This window comes from Macaca mulatta, chromosome 5 (genome assembly GCF_049350105.2).
Source record: "Macaca mulatta isolate MMU2019108-1 chromosome 5, T2T-MMU8v2.0, whole genome shotgun sequence".
NCBI lineage: Eukaryota > Metazoa > Chordata > Mammalia > Primates > Cercopithecidae > Macaca > Macaca mulatta.
Genome location: NC_133410.1, coordinates 155586448 through 155595682, shown reverse-complemented (window position 1 = coordinate 155595682; position 9235 = coordinate 155586448). Strand labels below are relative to the sequence as shown.

Here is a 9235-nt window from a genome sequence, read left to right as displayed (position 1 = left end):
ATTTCTGTGTTTATGACATTCCATTATATATTTCTGGACACATGAACAATTAATGTTTAAGAATCAAGCCAAGCCCTGACAAAGTGCTACAACTATTAGTAGGGTGGCACTTGAAAGCAAGCACTTAAAAAACATTCTACTTTGAAACCCAAATGCTAATAACATACTTTAGGTGGTTTTTATGATCCCTAAATAAGGTCTTCGTTCCAGACAAGTTCTTCTGGTTCTATATTTATTCCTTCCCATGATACTAAAATCTAGATTCGTACTGGCATTTTAGCACTTGAAAATATGATCAGTGGTTTCAGACTCCAGGGATATTACCTCAGATGGAAACAAGTAGGAAGACCAGGTGAAAGCTTTAGAAGTAGAAACCCAAGGGATTTTTTTTTTTTTTTTTTTTAACAGAAGGGCATATAAACATGCTTAAATTCCAGGAAAATGCAACTCAGTTTTCTTCCTCAGATTCCAGTGCCTGCAATCATAGACCTCACGACAGAGGGGGAATGGAAGGAAAACTGTATATTTACTATTCATTTTGAGAGTGTCATCCAGTCCTCCCTGCAGCACAATCCTGTTTCCACAAAGAACACTTTTGGCAACTTAAAAAACTTGGCTTGACTCAGAATGAGTCCGATCTCATACGTCTGTCTGAATCGGAGCAAGAATGACAGATAATGGAGAAAAGTCTGGGTCAAGAAAATATTTGAAGATTTTGATCATGGAAAATCTGCCCCAGACTACACTTGGGATAAAGGAATAATTTTCTTTTTTTGATGTGGGCTTAAGATTCAACATCCACTTGGGAAAAATAAATGTATATCAGAAGACTTTGTTTTTTAAAAATATATCTATCTGCTCATATTTAGAGCTCATATTTAGAGCTAAAACAAGCTTGGATTTGTTTGCTTTTTTGTTTTAAGTAAGTAACTTAGGAGTTAGTATAAAGTACACCCTAGCAAATATTTGCTTTTGGGTTCTCCTTAATTCATATTAACAGGAAAAGTCAGGATTTTCTGTTTCATATTTAAAGATGGTGCTTCTAACTCACCTATAGTAGAACAAGTTGTCAGTTATTTAGGAATGGAAAACGATTTTTGATGAGCCATTTGCAGGCTACGCCAAACATTTTACTGTCACACACTAACACATATTTGTGGTGCCTGGCCAGGATTCGGATGAATAACAGGGAGAACTGGAAGGGTTTTAGTCTCTTGTTGTACAAATGAGGTTCCTGAGGCCCAGAAAGGTTGAGAAACTTGGAGCTCAGTGGTGGAGCTGGAAGTAGAGCTCAGTCCTGCCTCTCTGCAGACTGCTCACTATTGAGAAGCAAAGGAGACAAACCAGTTTTAGTCCTGCCTGACTTATTTGTCTGCTTTGGTATAAGTCAATTACTGCTTTGACCTCAGGTAAAAATATAAACTGTCCAAATATAAAGACTTTGATGATCATCGGTAGATAGTGTATCTGAAATTCCCCCTTCTCCCTTTCTCTCTTGAAAGCTTCCTCTGTTGCCATCTTCTGTGTTCTTTCTTTAATTTGTCTTCATGAGACATCAATTTGAGAAAACAAAACTAAAGTTGGTTATTGGTTTCCCCTCTAGCACCTACAATGGCATCTGGCATACAGATAGAATGGTGGCTGGCATACAGCAGGTGTTCAATAATATTTTTCTCAACAAGTGGATGAACCAGTGGTTTTCAATTCTTAGTTGAAAATCAGACAGTGGCCCAGCTGATTTTTAAAAATAACTCTCCATATGAATTTTAATTAGAAATCATAAAGATGACCGAAATAGTATGCTTCCTCTTTTAACTTTTACTGGTGGTTATACTTACTTGATTGGCCCATCTATAACTTACTTATGAAAACCCCTCCCAAATTTGATTTATTAATGTAAATGCTTTAAATCCTTCCTCCCTTAACATGTGCATATGTTTGTATACTTAAGTGATTTTCCTTTTGCAGTTTTGTGTGATAAAATCTTGAAGTATGTCATAACAAAATGGAAGAGAGAGAGTTGAAAACACACTGTCATCTAGACACAGATTATATATGCTTCATTTGCATAATTTTGGACAGATTTCTCTTTTTTTCTGAATGTCTTCAATGGGAATTCTATGAATCAGAATATATGCTTCTTAGTCTTTTTAACAGATCCCTCTGTAGCACATACATTGCTATCAACACAAAACTATGAAAATTCGGCATTTTCCAAGTCTCTGCATTCTGCTATTATTTCATCTCAATGTTGACTTTGCTTTAATTTTCTCTTTAGAGGACAAAAATGTATCTAAAGGACAATATGTATTTTAGTTTTTTTTAAAAAAGATAAATGGTCCTCAGTAGTGAAATCTCTGCACCTATTCCTTTAGGAAAACTGTCAGAAGATATCAATATGTTAAATACCAAAGCATCTCTAAGAAAAGTCAGAATATTCAATATCCTTTTGTTGGCATGAAGTGTCACTCTGCATCAGTCTTTGTCCTAAGTAGCCAATGCAAACTCTTTCCATTATTTTGTTGTAGAAACACAGATAATTCCTTTTTTCTTTCCTTTTTTCATTTCTTTTTTTCTTCCTTCGTTTTCTCTCCTTCTTTCATCTCAACACGTAATTCAAAAGTATAGAAAGATAATATTTGAGGTCTTTTAAATACATTTTGTTAATATGATTTTTGTTTGTTTTTGAAAAGATTTACTTAAAGAGATTTATTTTTAAAGCCTCCGCACTTCAGTGGAGACTGTGTTTTCCCATCATTAAAGTGCATTTATAGAATTGTTGTAAGCTAAAATTTTCTATCATTAATGTACATTTACAGAATTGTTGTAAGCTAAAATTTTCTATATCCTTTAGATTGGAGTAAGAAATAGTTGATGGGAAATTTTCTTTATATATTTTTATACTGAGGGCTTCTACATGTCTGCAAATGGAATAAGTCACAAGGAAGTTATCTGTGAAAATGATGCTTATAAGACACCTTAGACCTCTGGTTACAGAATAACCTTAGCTAATCATACTTCAAAAATGATTTTGCTTCCTTTTGTAATAAATGGCATTGTCTCTTCCAGAAGTAGACAATATGCAAAATGATCCTTTATGATTATTTTCTTATTCAATTTTATAGGGTTCTGCTTTATGAAAGAGAATTTGTTAAAGGATCTTGAATATAAAGTGAATCTACTCAATCAAATTAACTTGGCAAAACAGGTTGAATGCAGTCAAGCGGTTATATTGAGAACTAGTTGAATTCAATTAAAGGCTATTTAGAAAGAAAATAATTGGTAATAATTTTCTCCCAAAATAAATGGTGACCAAATTATTCTTTTTATCCCAAAAAGAATAATTAGAATCTTTAACTTCCGGAACAGCCTTCAAAGTCCATCACTCCAAAACATATTGCTTCAATGCCATAAATGGTATTTAGAATAGTCCATGAAAGCTGATTTAACAGAAATATTGTACGTTGGCAGTTGAAGTTTGAATATATTCCCTTAGCCAAATTTTACTTTCATAATTTGAAAAAGGATCACTGTGCTCATGACACAGCTTCCATTTTAGACCTTTGTAGTCTAAAATATGATATATTAAATTTCTACATCTCTCTCTATCTGGGCAGGATTAAGAATAAAAAGGTAGAAACTAAATAACTGTAGCAATATCTCCTTATCTAACCCGCAAGTTTCCCTTTCCTCAGCTATCTTATTTGTGAAACAATGATTGCCAATTCCAATGTATCTCCAACAGAGTGAATGAGAGATACATACACTTCAAAAGTAAAAGGGGGCAGAATACTGCTTAATGATTACATTACATTTCCTCCAAGTTTTCCTAACTTCTCAAAATGCATAAAGCATCACAACAGAATCCACTACAAGATCTCCAATTTTGTGGCATAGACAAACAATTTTGGTGTTTCAGTTTAGGACTATATGCTGAGAATTACATTTTTCATATCTTTGGTAACAGTTTCCATCTTAAAGTGTTTAGAATGCTACATGTGCATGCTTCTTGATGATTATCTTCCAAGTTTATAAATGGGAAAAGTAGAGATTAAATATGTTAGCAAAGTTTGAAAGTCAGAGTTAAGGCCAAGCTTTCCCTTAATGGAGAATTTCCCTGGATTCTCCGTGAGGCCTATCTTGGTGATTTGATTGCCTCTTCAGTCCTCTTCACTCATGGGAAACATACTGGTACCTCTTTTTCATAAACAATCACAGAATCGTATTTAGTATTAAATTCAAATAATTCATTTTTTAAAAAATCAAAATAATTTCCAGCATAATAGCCCATAATTACTTCAGAGTTAACTTTTCTAAGTGAAGATGAACATACCATGCTTTTCTCTAGGTTTTTCTTCTATATTTGATAATTACATCAAATGATGCATATATCCCAAATTTGATTAAGTTCACTCACAGTAAACACCAACAATGGGTACACTCAGCTCTGGTTGAAAGCATTGTAAAAGCCAGCAGCTGTTCTATGTAAGGGGCTAATTATGCATAATGAGTGTCTAATTTGAGAGCAACACAAAGCACATTTCATCTAAAAATCAAAGAAATTGATGTGACACGCTTAAGTATCTCTTATGAATTTGTTGATTGTCCTTTCTAAGTCAAAGGATGAGGAGTCAGTGAGCACCACTCTCTACTCTTAGCTCAGGAACCAGAAAAGAGAGTAATTTTTCCTTTGGGAAGGACTTATGACCTGTGTATCCTGCTGAATGATACTGAGTACCTTGCTATTTAGATAGAAATACCTTAGTTCAGCACTGAGGTGCTATGTAGTGGCATTGAAGGCCAACTTTGCCCTTCCTCAATATACCTGCAAAATATAAAAGTAGTTGGTGGTGTCAACATGTTGGCAAATTCAGGAAATCAACCACAAACTTCTCCTTTAACAACTTGCCTCATATTTATGAAATATCATGGTCAAAGTATATCTGAAACATAAATACTTAAAGCCTGACGAAATATAAAACACTACTGATCCTGCTATCCTCTTTAAATTTTATACATTACTTCAAAGAAGCAGCATCTATTTGTACTTATTTTCTCACATTCTAAGGCAGGCAACGTTGAGCCCTATACTGCTTCAGAATCCACAGAGGCCAATCTGCATTGCACTGTCCTCTGTAGATACATGGCTCTGTGAGAGAAGACAGCATTTCCATCTTGCTTATCATTCTATCCAAAATGTCTATCCCAACACCTGACACATAGTTGGCAATGAAGGAATATGCCTTGGATAAATAGAAATAGAACAAGTACGGTTATCCAAATGCTTTGAGCTTGAATGCTGTCTAGGTAATTGGATGGACAATTTCTTACAATTTTCATTTTTTTCTAATCATTTTTGTCCTTTAGGTGATATAACATACTTTGTTACACATGGTGAGGTGAGACCCTCAGAGGGTTGAATCATTCCAACTGATGGATGTACTATCACCAGGTAAATATGACCCTTTAGGGAGGAAAATGCATACTTTTGAATCAGACTTTGGCTGGTATCCCAAGGCATTTAAACCCTCTGACCTCATGTTCTTTGTCTTTAAAATACCCACTTTGAAGAGTTGTTTTATTAGATGAGAAAGTGAATATAAACTCTCTAGCATCACACCCAGTAACAAACAACAGGTCTGGATTTCATGTTAACTCCTTCCCTTTCCTTTATAGCAGTATATAGATGACTATTAGATTCAGAATCAGAATTTGAGTGAAAGAATTCTTAACAACACATTAGAATATTAACCCTCTCTTTTAACTTCACTGTAATCTGTGAATTATGCATCATTTTTCTGTTTTCGCTTATAGCTTTGGAAGGCCTATTGTCTGCTTATTTGATCTATAATCTGTTCATAAAACATATAAACTGGTTCTTGCCTTAAATCCAAATTGCATTCATCATCCAAATTAAGCATAGATATATAGACATAGATTTATAGCAAGAACAGAAATGGTTACTTAAAGGAAATCAACATTAAACATTAAACTCAACAGGCCATATTAAACCCACATTAAATCCACCTGAGCTGCACTCGCCTCTTGACAGGGTAATTGTAAGGGGGACTAGTGAGGCTGAAGGGTGAAGTGATTGCACAGATGGTGAGAGGGTGGAAGACAGGTGTTTGAATAGACACAACCTTCTCACTAGGTCTGTCCAACTCAATGATTCTCAATATATTTTTCTTGCCCCACAAGTTCCATTTTTATTCACAGTGGTTTTGCAGATGGTGACTGAGTAAACAGATACAAATGACAGTAAAGTGTGTTTAAATATTAAACATGACATTGACATGGGCTGATCTAGCCTTTGGAAAGATAATTGTGTACAAGGTATCCTTTTGTGATGACAGGCCCTAAGTGTTTAATGCCACCAGTGGCCATGAATCCTAAAAGCTACAAGCAGGTTTGGCTGCCAGGAGAGAATCATCAAATCATAAGACTTATATGTGATCCCTTACATTAGAGTGAACAGTGCATTGTCTTTCCTAGTCCCTATCACCATAGAAGAGAACGAGCATGTGTAATAGGTCAGCTTATGTCAATATATTTACAATAACATACAGGAATATAGGAAGACAACAGGAAGCTACATTATGCTGAATCTGGCCCTGCCAGAGACCACTCCAAACAGCATTTAGTCAAAAGTCCTTGAGATAGCCATCCTGGAATGTTAGAAGCTAGTCACTGTACTAAGTAAGAAATACAGATTTTGGACTCCATTGTTTCAGAATAAAGCAAAAGGGACAGGTGACTTGTCTGAAGAGGACTGCCATTGCATTCTAAATTCCATTAGGAAAAGATAATATGAGCCTTGCTGTGGAGAAAGTGAGTCAAGTTGGTAGAGAAACAAAGATCCTAATTGTATTCTTTCTTTTATACACAGTGCTAGTAATGCCACTCTTTTATCCTAACCACATTCTGACCTTCAGCAAGATTCCATCTTAACAGAAAAGGACCACAAATTCTCACCCTACAGCAGCCAGATTAAAAGACTGTGGACACTGAGCATCACATTACTTTCATGGGGGACAAAGGCAAATGCTGTTCTGCACACGACACTCACAGGCTCACTGTCTCCATCCCTCTCATCAGTGCTTCGGCACTAAGCCTGGTCAGAATGGTAACACGTGGGAGAAGCAAAAGTGCTTCTCTCTCTTCTCTCTGCAAATACATGCATAGGAAGCGTTGCGTGTGTTCTACCTAAGCAGCCTCCTTGGGACAGTAAACAAGTCTAGGATGTTGGAAATTAGAATTTTACTTATTCATACAATATATTGAGTGCTTGTCAGCTGATAGGACCCATGACAGGTGCTTGGAACAGAGGGATGTGCAAGATGGATGTGGCCTCTGTCTTTATAGGACTTACAGCCAACTGGGGGTCATAGCACACAAACAATTACACAAGTAAGTATTAAAGTATAATTATGTGAATTGATGTATATAGAAGAAGTAAAATTTATGGAGAGCACAAATCACATAGTGGCATGGCCTAGGCTGGGAGTCAGGAAATCTTGTCTGAGGAAAACTGTTTATGCTGAGACAGAAAGCATGAATATTGGTTAGCCAGATGAAGAATAGGGAAGAGTGTTTTAGTGTTGGCGCAGAACAAACATGAAGTCCCTGGGATGGGAAAGCATTTGCACATGTGAGGAGAAAAATGAAGATCAGCACAGTTGAACATAAAGATGACATTTGCAAGGGCAAGATGGTGTAATTCCTTGTGGTAATGTATCCCTTGTGCAATGGGAAACTGTTGAAAAGTCTAAATAGAGATAGTGTGGTGTTATTTTTAAAAGTTCACTTTGGACGTCATGAAAATGAGAGAGATCAAAGGTGGAGGTGGGAAAAGGGGCTAAGAGACTACTGTAACAATGCAAGTGAAGAGATGTTGATGACTTGAACTAGGCTGGGTGATGTGAATGGAGAGAGACATATGCACATAAGTTAATTGCCTTTTCCTGAAGCCCTACCTGGGCCTTGTCCTTTTTCACAGCTAATTAGGCCAAAGCATTTAAATCATATCTTACTTTCTGGGAAAGAATTGCTTCCATTTCTGTAAATGGGCACAGCAGTACTTGTATTGTCAAGAATAATGCTTAGTTCAGCCAGTCACCATCAGGAAGATCCTAACAATGTAAGGCTAATTCGTGTACTGGATGATACTGGATTAAAAGTGAAGCTATAGTACTTCTACCCCTTGATAAGCTGTCCTCTATACAGGGTACATTGAGATAGCTGGTTGCAAGTAATTAATAAGATTACAACTGTAATTTAATATGATTAAGTGAGGCACCAAGGTATACCATAAATAATTTAAACTGTCAGAATTGTAAATGAACAATCTGCATTTTATTTAGACCACCAATCTTTCCTTACCCGGGTAACTGACAATGGCTACTCTATGTCTTAATCCATTTGTTTTCTGTCTCTTTATCCTTGCCCACTCTTCTCTGTTGGGCTTTCTGTTGTCCAGTGGAATCCTCTGTGTCTCACCACTTTCCTGTCATGCCAATTCCCCTGCTCTCTGCTTTTGCCTTGTATTTCCTCCCCTTTTCCTGTTTACTTGGGTAGCTCTCTCTTTTTCTCTCCTATTTTCTTTGACCTGTCACTTCCCTTCTGCTGCCACACACTACACTGATTTCTTGCCCTCTCCTTCAGTTAGTTCTTTGCTTTTTTTTCTGTTCTGCTCTCACTGAAGGTTTCTCTTAGGAAAATCTTCTACTTTTCATAGGACAGAGGGAAGTTCAATCCCCAACTCAGTAATGAAGCCTGTGTCTCTACTAAAGTCAGGAGAAGAAGCTGATTGGATGAGCCAGAGAGCTCTTGCCCTACTTCTGGGAAACAAAAACATGTGCTATTACAAGGGATTTATCAAGGTTCTATCAGCACCAGATCTTTTTTTCCAAGACGTGAGCTTTGAGACCAAGTTCTACCCCTAAAGCTTACTCTAGTAACAAACGTAGACATTTGTTACTAGACAGAGGTAAACAGCATGTATTGTATATACTAATATCATCACACACACATCAAATGGTGAAACAATCACACAGTCACATCAGATCAGTGGTCATCAAATTTTAGAACTGGAAGAAACATTAGACAAATTTGAATAGCATAGTAATGAGGCATCACCTACTAAGAGACCTTATGGCAATGAAATTGAGGACCGGTTCACTTTCATGAGATGAAGAGAAATGAACAACTTGAAGGAAATGGAGAATGGCTTAGC

The 9235-nt window shown here is 36.3% G+C and overlaps 1 pseudogene; it reads right to left on the bottom strand.

The window, feature by feature from the left end:
• Positions 1-6976: 6976 nt before the first annotated feature.
• On the bottom strand, positions 6977-7797 carry LOC106998517 (uncharacterized; annotated as a pseudogene).
• Between the last annotated feature and the right edge of the window lie 1438 nt (positions 7798-9235).